Consider the following 12,543-nt stretch of genomic DNA (forward strand, 5'->3'; position numbering starts at 1 on the left):
TGGAGAGATGGCTTTGTCTTTCTTTGTCATTTACGCTGAGAGTGACAGAAAGCCATCGGAGGGTTTGAGCAGAGGAGGGACATGACATCATTTAAGTTTTAACAAGATCACTCTGGCTACTATGTGGAAATAAGTGCTAGGGTCAAGATGAGGGACAAAGGAAAAAGAATAAAGAGAGACTAATAGGGTACGGCAATGATGCGGGAAAGAAATGGTGCCTCCCACTAGAGGGAGAGCAGCACAGGTGGTGAGAAGGGACTGGATTATGATGTCATTTGAAGGTAGAGCCAATAAGATTTGCTAATGGACCTTTTTTTTTTTTTTTAGATTGTAAGAGAAAGACAGGAATCAAGGATGACTTCAAAGCATAAGGGGCCTCAACAACTCTAGGAATGGAGTTGCTATTCCTGTGGAGGAATGCTATTATTGAAATAGAGAAGACTAGGAAAAGGAGTTTTTAGGGGGGGAGATCACGCATTCCAGACATGCTAAGTCTGAGCTGTCAATTAGACATCCAAGTGGAGATATCTAGTGAGTGGTTGGATATATGAGTGTAGAGTTCCATAGAGAGGTCCAGACTGGAGACAGAAACATATGAGTACCAGCATGAGTGTAGCACTTCTAAAAGAGAAGAGGTCCCAAGATACTGCAATGCTTAGGGGTCAGGAAGGTAAGGTAAAAATAGCAAAGGTGTTTGAGATAGAACAGCTAGAGAGGTAGAATGTGGAGAGGGCAGTACACGAAGGAAGTGGAGAGGGGGTTTTTATTTTGTTATGTTTTTAGGATAAGAGAACTGTTTGAGTGTGGGAAAGCTCCAGTAAAGACAGGGGAAAAAATGATAATGTAGGAGCATGAAGAATTGTGGAGTAATATCCTTCAACAGGGGACAGGGCATTGGCTCTGGTGTAGAAAGAGAACACCTTTGCAAGGAGCAGGGGCGGTGCATCCATAGTAACAGGAAAGAAGGCAAGAGGGTAATGGGCACAGCTGCCAGCAAGTGGGTAAATATAATCATAGCTTACAAAAAAGCTCTTATGAGTGCTTCTACCTTCTCAGTGAAACAGTGAGATGTTGCAGTTTGAGGAAAGAGGACAAGGTATGAAAAAGTTATCTAGGAGAATGGAAGAGGGAGATATATTCTAATTGGCAGCAGCAGTTAAGGGCCTGCCTATGGTTCATTGCCATGAATATAAAGTGAGATAACTCCCCAGGGTTGTTTTTCTCCAGCCATGCCCATCCAGGTTTCAGGCTATATATAATTAATGTATGGTTCTTAACCTTTTCTGGGAGCAAAAAAAAAAAAATCGACATCGCCCACCATTAATCTCTTACTGGATACCCCCCAGTAAGAAGTGGTACTGGGAAAGCAGCTTCACAAAGGAGAAGCTCTCAACAGGCCACTGATCTCCTTTCCCAAAGGGGAGGGCTATATCCCTGGGTGGCTATGTGCTTAGCAGTTAAGAGAGCAAAAAGCTAGGGAAAGGGGGGGCACTTAATCTCCCACCACTCAGGGCTCCATGTGAAGAGATTTTTTAATCATGCCTGGCCTCATTCCTCACTTCTTACTCATTGCTCCCCGTTGGAGCAGGAACATAATTGGTGAGCTTCGATGACTAACCTGGGCACCTTGGCCTTGATGTCCTCTTCTTTTCTCTTCTGAGATCTGCCTGCCTGCACAGGGAGGGGCTTTCTGGAATGCTTGCTGCACTTTCCCATAGGAACGTGAAGGACAGTTTCAATTAAGGGCAAGGAAGGTAGCATTGGTAAGGTCCTCAGACCTCAGCTAGCTTCTCCCATCAGCGTATGAGCAGTAAAGCTGATTATTTTGATTGCCGTTTGCCTGACCCTCCACTCTCTCTCTCTCCATTGGTTCTAACCTCAGATAGGAAGCATAGAGATATTTTTAGTTCCCTCAACCCCCAATACAGGTGGTTGCATTGTTCAAAATAAAACTGATTATTTAAAGCAATGGGAAGTAGAACCATATATTGCAAGACCATATAGCCATATGAAAAAGTGGAAAATTACAAATCTGCCTGAAACACAGTAAGTGCTCATTAAATGTGTGTTGAATGGATTTTTCTGGACTCTGTAGACTACAGAGGTACACAGTCCAACGAGTTCAAGATCTACTATAAGCCTCGTTTTGGCTATGAACAAAGATTTGGGGGTAAATTTTTACTTCACCACTAGAATTTCATTGCAAATAAAGGTTATAAAGCATTTTTCCACAACCCCACTTTATAAAACAGGCTGGCACCTAATAAATAATCAGCTATACCCTCACACTGTTTTCAGTGAGTCACATATATTATCTCATTTAATTCCCACAACAACCACATGAGGCAGGTACTATTATCATCACTAGTTTAGAAGTGAAGGAACCCAGGCAAAGTTAATTAACTTGCCTAAGATCAGACAGCTCATAAGATGGTAGAGCAGAAATTCAAACTCAGGAAATCTGATTCCAGAACTGCCTTCTTAACCATTAAATTACACTGTCCAATAGTCAGAAATTGAGCAGGCAATATGTGTTTCCTATTTGTAGCAAAAGCACCAAAGCACATACCATGGGGAATTACTGAAATCCATAGAAACAAGCCCTGGTTTTTTTTATGGCATTCATGATCTGCTCTAAGCAACAAAAATGTACATTCCATAGATAATGAAACTACGTAAGTGTATCTGCTGACACTCACTCTGTAGTTCCTAGTTGGATAGTCCCAGAAATCAAAATTCTTGAAATGGATCTAAGGGAGACTCTAACCTCTCACCTTTAGTCAATAAAGTGAATCCTGGTCTCCCAAATTGATACACACCAGGGACTGAGAGAGCAAATACTAATCTTAGGGTTTTGGCCAGCTGAAAATGGAATATACTGGACTGTATGTCAGAAAACAGATTTATTGAAGTAAGAATCCTGCTAATGCTGCTGGGTCCATGGCCAGATGCTCCCAGAAGATAATCTTGTGATCTGGAGCACGGCATGTCCTTTTCACTTTCCAGCACGAATGGAAGACGCCTTACTCTGTCTCCAGACATTGCCTGGGCAGTGGCATCACCGTGCTCATTTAAAACACTCCATTGATAGTAATTTGTGACCACACAGAGAAGGGACTAAAGAAGGAATGGAGATGAGGAGGAAACTAATAATTGCTGCATTCTAGCACTGTGCTAGGTGTTTTTTTTCCCCCAGGCTCTCTCATTTAATGAAGTGGGTTTGATCTGCAATCTATAGAAAAGGAAACTGAGCATGAGACGTTAATTGATTTGCCCAGGGTCATTCAGCCACCAAGTAGCAGAGATGTAAATGAAATCTGCTTTTATCTGTTTCAAAGCCTATATGTTCTTAACATTGTCTCTTCAAAGGAGCCTGCGACCTAAATACGTCCAATGCCTTTATTTTAAAAATGCAGAAATTGAGGCCCCGGGCAAGAATTACCTCGCCCGAGGTCACAGGTTTCACTAACTCTCCTGTGGGTGCTCTTTAAGGAAGCAGAGTGAGGACGTGGCCAATTCCTGCGGGGCCCAACACAGTAGGAAATTCTGCTGTCTCCTTCAGAGGGCGCACGTCACCCTCCTCGGCCACTGGGGCAGAGTGGAAACATGAGCAGTATCTGGGCGCCCTTTGGAAACAGCTTTGCACAGCATCGTGATGAACACTTTCCATGTGTGACTCATAGGCCAGTCTTATTTTCCCATTTTCTGAGGAGAAAAAGACACTGTGTGGCTTGAACCAAATTTTAACTAGAGAGTCCTGTTTAAACTGAATTCCAAGCTATGGGCAGTTCTGAGAGACCAGTGGGATGAAGGTCTAAGCTGGCCATCACTCCCAGCCTGGGAGAGACAGGAACAGAACCATCCCTCACCCTACTCCAAGTCAAGCTGTTTCTTGCAAATGCTTGGTGTGGGCCTTGCTGGACTATTTCTTGGGATTGTTGAACTCTCTGGAAATGGATGTAGGACAAAGATTGTTTCAAATTTAGGCCAAGAGAATTTTAGGCTCCTCGTGAGAAACAGGCTAGGTCTCAGTGCTGATCAGTATCCATGGCTCCTTATAGAAAATCCTGGGATTTAAGTTATTTAGGGACCAAGCAGATACCATGGTCCCCATTACATCTAACAGGAAGTGGACATATAGACTTTACAGTCAGTGACTTAAGATACATTTACTGGGTGTCCCCTTGGTGCCAAGATCCATATTAGCAGGCTGGGGTTATATGACAGTGGCTGTCACAGATGTACCCCCATTCTACACATGGAACTTTCCATGTAGCGTGCTTATCACCACAAAGGCAGCTAAACAGCCCCCTCTGGGAAGGATGATGGAGACAAGATGACTGAACTCAGTGCAGACCATGCCAGAGAGAAACTGAGGTCACATCACACCATCAAGGACTTGATTCAGGCTGGAATGACTGGGAGAAGCAATGAGCGAGGGGCAGTTCAGAAAGGCCTTTGAAGAGGAAGTGGCTTCTGTAGGCAACTCTGGCAGGTTAAGAGGAAGACTCTAAGGAGAGACTGGTTAAGAGATGCTGCAGAAGCTTTGGAAGGACACAACTGCAGAACTGAGTTTAGCTGCCTGCCTAGGGAGCAGCCTTAGACTGAAACTCAAGGGTTATGGCTGAGGCTGGCCTAAGAAGAAAGGATGGAGAGTCCCTGAAATTAGGAGTAAGGAACAGCCCACCAGTGGGGATGGGAGGGCTGGAGCTAAGTGAAGAGAACAGAAAATCTATGGTCGGAAGCTGATCAGTGTGACCTGAGCTAAACTGAGGGAAATCAAGAGACACAGTTGTCACTTGCTTGAATGGGTTTCCTGTGTTATACTGTCCCTCTGACTCAGAGTAGCAAAGAAGACTGTCTTCCTTGTAGTGTCAGGATACAGACAGAGGCTATGAAGATGAGAAAGAGGTCAAAGTCCAAAGCTATGTGGTCTTCTGTGGAGCAACCTCTGTGACCTTGAGTGGTGGCTAGAAGACCCTATCAGCAGGTGCCCTAGGTATAGGCAATACGGGTACATCTGAGGCAGGGAGGCAGGCCTTGGCTGTCAGGTCATCCCAATACTACTGAGACGGGGCATTACATTGCTTCACCTGCCCCAGGCTGATTTTGAAATACACTATCACAACTGGAGGGGTCGTTATAAACCTACTAGAACAGTGGTTCTTAACCTAGTGCTTCTTTTTAATAAGAAAAAAATCAACTCTTCCCATTATCCTGGAAAACAAGTGATTCAACCCGCCTACACACGCATTTGAAAAATATAAAAATAATGTCCTGTGATGTAAAAGAGGAAAAGAAGGGAAAGTGATTTATTATAAAACAATATTTATTTCTATATGTAAAAGCTTGGGCAGAAATACCCAAAAAGACAAGCCTGTCCCAACAAATTCCCAAAACATCTAGAGGGCAAGACTAGCCCTGTTGAGAACGTCTGCACTGGCCTCAGTACCCACATGGGCAAACTGGATCCCGGAGAAAAGAAGGATCAAATCATGTTGCTATTCTTTTGTTGGATCATAGCAGGCTTTCAGGGAGCTCCACCTGGAAGTTTCCAATCAGAAATGTTTTGGAACTCCAAGCCTGGTACCAGGAAACTCGTGCTCATTTTGGTAAGCCTTGCTACGATACAGCACAGTGATTAAAAGCAGGGGTCTGAAGTCAACATCTTGGTATCTGGGCTGCCACTCAGCAGTTATGTGACCCTGCGCCAGATCCTTACCCTCTCTGACTCCTCTGTTTTCGCAGGTGTAAACTGGAGATAGGCTCATACCTACTGCACAGCATTAGTACGATGTAATGAAGAGGCCTGGTGTACAATAAGCCCCAAGAAGTGGTGTGATTGCTATGAACGTTTGTGGCACACCACTAACTGCTTCCAGCGCTCTGTTAATGCAGTTGTCAGCACTCCATTGCCACTGTTGCTGCCACCACAACTGCTACGGGGGTCCCTAATGGGGAGCATATCTTCCTTTCAGTAAAGGTCTCTCAACCAGCCTAATGTGCTCTGTTCTCAGATGCAGACGCTCTTGTGGTAGGAAAGGTATCCTGACTACCTGGGGTTTTGTTCCTTCCTCTGCTGTGCAATAAGGTCCAAAGGATCAGGCCCGGGGGTGTATGAGGGTCACCCTCCAGAGTCTCATTAGTGCACTTCTCAGGGTTTCCAAAGTAGTGTCACAGGGGGGAGACTAGGGACCTCACTTCTTTCCTACTTTCAAATAAGTTCCTGTCAACTCCCGATGTTGGGACAGTCTTTCTCTCCCCTTCTTTGTTCATATTTTTAATGCTGCTGAGCTGAGAGCCTTCACCATTTATCCCAGGAGGCCAATGTGTCCTAACACAAATAAGACTCCTCCTAGCTTACCCTTCTTATCACAAAGTTCCCAAAATAGAAAATTGGATTTGGTTCCCCTTGTGACCCTTGTCTCAGTAATTTGGATAAACCCTGTGGTTCCTTTCAACAATAATGAACCTCTGATTTGGGGCCGAGCCAGCTCGCAAGCCTGCCAGGCTCACTGTCATCAGTCTGTGGCGGGGGCCGGGGGTTCAGTTAGATACAAGCAAGGGCCTTGCACCTTGGCAAACAACTGACTTCCACAAACAAGTGTGTCCCTCACGCAGCTGTTAAGACACCTGAACACACACTCGTTCCCCTCCAACCCCTTCTGCCCCTCATGTGAAAACACATTTCCCCAACAACTAATGTAAACAAGAGGTCCTGGGAAGTGTTTGTAAGGAGTATGCGTGGGGGAGGAGTACTGTGTCTCATCCTTTCCAGTTTATGCTGAGGTTAGATACCGGTGTGAATTTTATATCCGTCTATATTATTATACCCCCTAAGGCCCAAGGAGATTAAAAAATTTTTTTTCAGCATGATTTCTCAAGTTTCCTTTTCACAACTCTGAGACTATCACACTACTAGTAGCCCTCAGGGTATGTGCCAGCTTCCTGCTGGGGGCTGCTCCGAGATGTTGCAATCCCAGCAAAGCACAGGGATGGGGAGAAGCATGCACACGTGTACTCACGCACGAGCACGCACGTGCACACACAAGTGCACACACACTTGCACAACTCAGTAGAAAGCCATAATTCTCATCTTCTTATTGCATACCCAAAAACAGCTTCTCTAAACCATTAGGAACTCTTAGGCAGAAGAAGAAAAGAATCTGGAGCTCACTTTTTTTGTTTGAAATATGCAAATCATCATTATTAGAACCCCTCAAGCCTGCAATATCACGTATATTTGAACTGAGCATTCTTGAATATAATTTCCCTATCAATAGAGATACATGAGACCAAAGAGAAATAAGTGGGGACATACTTTGCAAGCATGTATGGACACGTGTACACACACACACACACACACACACACACACACACACACCCTGAGTTGTTATCAGAATTTTGAATTTTGTCCCAATGGAATTCATATCTGCTGGCGAGGATGTTAAGAGAGATTTAAACTTAATGTAACTTGGAACTGAGTGACCAAGAGGAGAACAAAACCATGATGTCAAGATTCTATTGGGTTTTATAAAATCAGGAAATCAAAGAAATTTTGAAGAAGATAATGGCAGCAGATAGAGAAGTGGGCTCTTTTAAATCCACATAAGCCACAGCACATGCCACTACTGACAGCATTCTCCGTCTCTAATTGCACCCATCTTCCATACTGTCTCCATCACTCCCTGTAGTCACCAAGCTGGTTCTTCATCCTCCCAGCAACATCTCATCACTCAGTACCTCCCATTTCATTTCAGTCATGACCACATGATTTGGTCACAGCTGTCTCCCTTCCCAGGTCACACTCTGTGGTCAGCTAATTGAATGGGGCCCTCTCCACCTTCTGTTCGTCTTTCAAGTAAGTTCATTCCAATGACGTATTTGACTTTCTGGCTTTAGGAAGTGGCAGCCCAGTATGTCAGTTAAAGAGTTCAGGCTCCGGAGTCAGAACTGGATTTACAGCCCACTTGCTAGCTGTATGATCTTTGGCAAGTTGCATCATTTCTCCAAGCCTCAGTCTCCATTTTCTGGAAAATGGAGCTTATAATAGCACTTAGATCACAGGATTGTTTTAAAGATAAATGATACCACCCATGTGAAGTGTCTGGCCCAGAGTGGACATTTAGTAAATATTAGCCATCACTGCCACCACCACCACCAGCATCATCATCATCACCATCATCAATCCTTCTCCCAGCATGATGAAACTGTCCAGATGACCCTTACTGTTTAATTCTGAATCATTCCACTTGTAAAATGCATGGAGGTAAAGAAGCTTTTTTTCTTTCAACCTCTGGTTTCATTTCAGTTGCTATCATATGCCCCAAGTCTTCCATAGTTGTACAAAATAACTCTAGGATTTTTCTGACAGTTCCATGCCTGCCCCATGGCTCCAAAGAGTTGTGGTATGCGAGGTTCTGGCCCTTGGGATACTGTACTGAAAGGTAAGCACTGCCTCCCACTAAGACCACATGCAATGGGAAATCCTTCAAAAGGAGACTGGAGAACTATTAAGAAGAAGGAAGTCAGTGCTGGATAGCCAAACTATGGCCAATGTCTATGATAGCTGGGAGTGCGGTGTGAAAGCTACCAACCTGACCTTAGGAAAGCAAATCTTAGTAAATATTGACCAACTTTTCCCTTCTCCCAGCATCCCCCTCCCACACTGAAGAAGAGCAGCAGAGTAATTGAGTCCTCACATTCCAGGACACTGTACTGGCCCATCGTCTTAGGAGTTTGAGAGTCCGCCTCTCTCCTGGGACCTCCTCTCTAGGCAGTCTCTTGCTTCCATGAGGTTAGAAAGGTATGAGCTCTGTTTTCTTTCTCTCTCTCTCCCTCAGCGTGATTCCTTTCATGAGGTAAGGAGATAAGAAGCAGTTGTGCAGAAAGACCAGGGCTAGTGGTTCTAGGTATAGAGGGAAGGAAATGCCCTTACTCTGATTCCCTGAATCTCTCTTTCCATTTTTGCTCGTAAGATCATCCTACCCTGGTAACAAGAAAATATATGCCAGTCAGTGGGAAGTAGATTAAAAGATTAAGGCAACAGAGTAAAAGAGCCCGAATCAAGTGAGAGCTTAGACCAGAACTTAGCCCAGCCACCCTGCAGCCCATTTGATCTTCTTTTGCTATAATAGGTGTTGTTAGAGCTCCCTTGGCTCTCTCCATGTGCTCAGGCTGAGCTCCAACTGCCAGTATCTGCATGACTGCTTGAGGGCTGTTTTCCCAGAACTGTAGATCTCTGCGCTGTCTATATGTGCAGCAATCTAAAAAAATGCCACTGAGTTAACATACTGCAGGAGTGGAGTGGTAGGATATGGCTCATAAGCTGGTGTACAAATACTTCAGCTCCCTTGCGTCTTGGGTGGGATAATTCTGAGGGGTGTGTGTGTGTGTGTTGCACCATTTTCCAGAGGTTCCCTATATGATTTGTAGGTCCACCACTGTAGTAGCTGGCTCAACAGCACACTCTTTACTGACTGCCTTCATTTCCTTTTCAACCATCTCATTCCCTTATAGGTAACTGTTACCTGCAATTCCCAAACAAACCATTTTCATTCAAATCCTTGTCTGATTTCTGGACAACCTAAGCTAAGATTCCATGATTATTCTTGGGCCAGTTGATAGAGAACTCTGAATGAGACAGAATCTTTTCCAAGGTGTTTTTGTTATTTTGTCCTACAGTAATTTGTATAATGAAACTTTGGATCTTAAGCCACATCCTAATGAGTACTTACCAGCCAAATGGGGTATAGAAAAAGTAACTACAGATCTGATGTAGTATACTGTACTTAAATAATTTCCTCTTGAGAATATCAATCTTCTAAATGTAAGAGATGTGGAAAATCATCATTTTACTATGAAATAGAAATGTTGGGATCAAGGGTCATTTTCACAAATTGGCTAATTAAGGGGATTAGAAAAAGCTGCTCCTGATCACTAAAAAATGTACTTTTTTCTGAATAATCCAAATGAATACACTAATGCTTTCCAAGATTTGTTTGAAAATATTTTTTGAAAAAATTAAGGATAACGATTTCTGAAACAAGCTGAATATATTTAAAATAAAGAAATAAATGGAACAATATGCTATCAGCTTCAACAATAGATGAATGATAAAATCAACAATAAAAATAAAAACTGTCATTTTGAGCACTTAACTATAGGTTTGCTAAATGTTTTATGTACATTATTTCATTTAATCCTCACAGTAACTCTCTTTTTTAAATTGAAGTATAGTTGATTTACAATGTTGTGTTAGTTTGTTGTACAGCATAGTGATTCAGTTATACATATATATATTCCTTTTCATATTCTTTTTCATTATAGGTTATTACATGATGTTGAAAGTAGTTCCCTGTGCTATACAGTAGGATCCTGTTGTTTATCTATGTTATCTGCTAGTAGATTGTACCTGCTAATCACAAACTCCTAATTTATCCCTCCCCCCTTTCCCCTTTGGTAACTATAAATTTGTTCTCTATGTTTTTGAGTCTGTTTCTGTTCTGTACATAAGTTCATTTCTATCATTTTTTTAGATTCCATATATAAGTGATAATCATATGATATTTGTCTTTCTCTATCTGACTGATTTCACTTAGTATGATAATCTCTAGGTTCATCCATGTTTGCTGCAAATGGCATTACTTCATTCCTTTTTTATGGCAGAATAGTATTCCATTACATCCATTTATCTGTCAATGGACATTTAGGTTGCTTCCATGTCTTAGCTATTGTAAATAGTGCTGCTATGAACATTAGGGTGCAGGTATCTTTTCAAATTAGAATTTTCTCTGGATTTATGCCCAGGAGTGGGGTTACTGGATTATATGGTAAGTCTATCTTTAGTTTTTTAAGCAACCTCCATACTGTTTTCCATAGTGGCTGCACCAAATTATATTCCTACCAAAAAGAGTAGGAGAGTTCATTTTTCTCCACACTCTCTCCAATATTTATTGTTTCTGGACTTTTTAATGATAGCCTTTCTGACCCTCACAACAACTCTTAAAGTTATTATTTTTTTATCCCCATTTTACACATAAGGAAAATAAGGCACAGAAAGGTTGAGTAACTCTTCCAGGGTCACACAGCTAGTAAAGTACAGATAGGATTTGAAATCATGATTTTCTATTCCAAAGTGTTTGCATTTCTAATTTACCTCTTTGCTTTTCATGTACATTTTTATTGCTGTCTATTGTATTTCTCTTCATGTGTGTTTATTACTTTAGATAAAGATCAATAGTGAAATATAGAACTAAATGTGATTTAATGTTTAAACCTTATAATAATTTATAATGACTTCATGCAAATAAATCCAGTCATAAGGAAAAATCCTTAGATCATGTGTCTGATCTGGGATTCATAAATTATAGCTGTCATGTTCATAATGAGTCAAAAGCACATTATATGCCCATTCTGGTCTGTACATTCCATACACTTGGCTTTTTAACACAATCAAATCTGGCATGGTTTACACTCCCGATGTGGCTATTGAGCTCCAAGTTGTCACATGCCTGACTCAGAACCTAGCTGAGAACCTTGCACATAGTAGACTTTCAATGAATCAATTGACGTGAGTCCCAAGTTTCCTTTTGACTGATTTCCAGGCCCAAGGTCCTCGCTTAAGCTTGAAATTGTAATCAACCCAATCGCCAGGATTTGAGGCCATTGCTTTCTCCCCTCTGAAATCAGTGATGAGAAGCTCTTTCTTTGACCGCCCCCCACCTGACCTTCCTAGTCCTAGACAATTTTCAAGGTGTTCTCCCAGGTCTAGAAGCTTGATTCCTAGATCCTAAGGTTTCTGTGTTCCTGGGCGCTGACGAAAGCCCTTCCCTATTCCTCAGAAGTGCTCCGTGCCTTCCTGCCTCTTTGCCTCTGTTCACAGTACTCCCTTGGTCTGGGATATCCCCCTCCCCCACATCTTGGCTTCTTCCTGGCTCTGGTCTCAGATTCCTGAACCTTGCCCGAACCAGGTGCAGATGTAATTCCAGCCTCAGTCTCCAATCCCTGCTCTCCAGACCAGCTGGGAGTACTTACTTCAGCCTACTGGGGTCTCCAGCCTTGACCTGGACCCTTAGATCTGCTGGCTGGCCAGTGCGAGCCTAATAAGGAGGCAGAGAGCCCCAGGAGGTTGCCACCAGTATGTCTGTGTCAGCTGGAGGCCTGGTTTCCAGCATGTGCCTGCAAATATCTAACGTATTTACTCATCCTGCCTTTTGTTTGAGTTCTTTGAACACAGCAGGTTCCCCCAAACGATTTCAGACAGCGCAGAAAGAACCTTGCCTTCATCAGTCCATGAGTGAAATGGCAAGTCAGGCCTGTAAATAGGATTCTGACCTTTTCGAAGGCTCAGCTGCCTGTAGAGACATGCAGCTCCACAGCACGCCCCCGCAGAGACACAGGGCCCGGACAGGACGTGGGAAGATGAGTATTGACATGGTTGTACACCTCTAGATACACAATTCTATTTGAAAGGGAGACCAGAGTCTTGGTGAGATTCCTGCGCACTCCATCAAGGAGAGCAGTGATCTGATGTACTGTAAT

This window comes from Vicugna pacos, chromosome X (assembly GCF_048564905.1).
Source record: "Vicugna pacos chromosome X, VicPac4, whole genome shotgun sequence".
Classification (NCBI taxonomy): Eukaryota; Metazoa; Chordata; class Mammalia; order Artiodactyla; family Camelidae; genus Vicugna; species Vicugna pacos.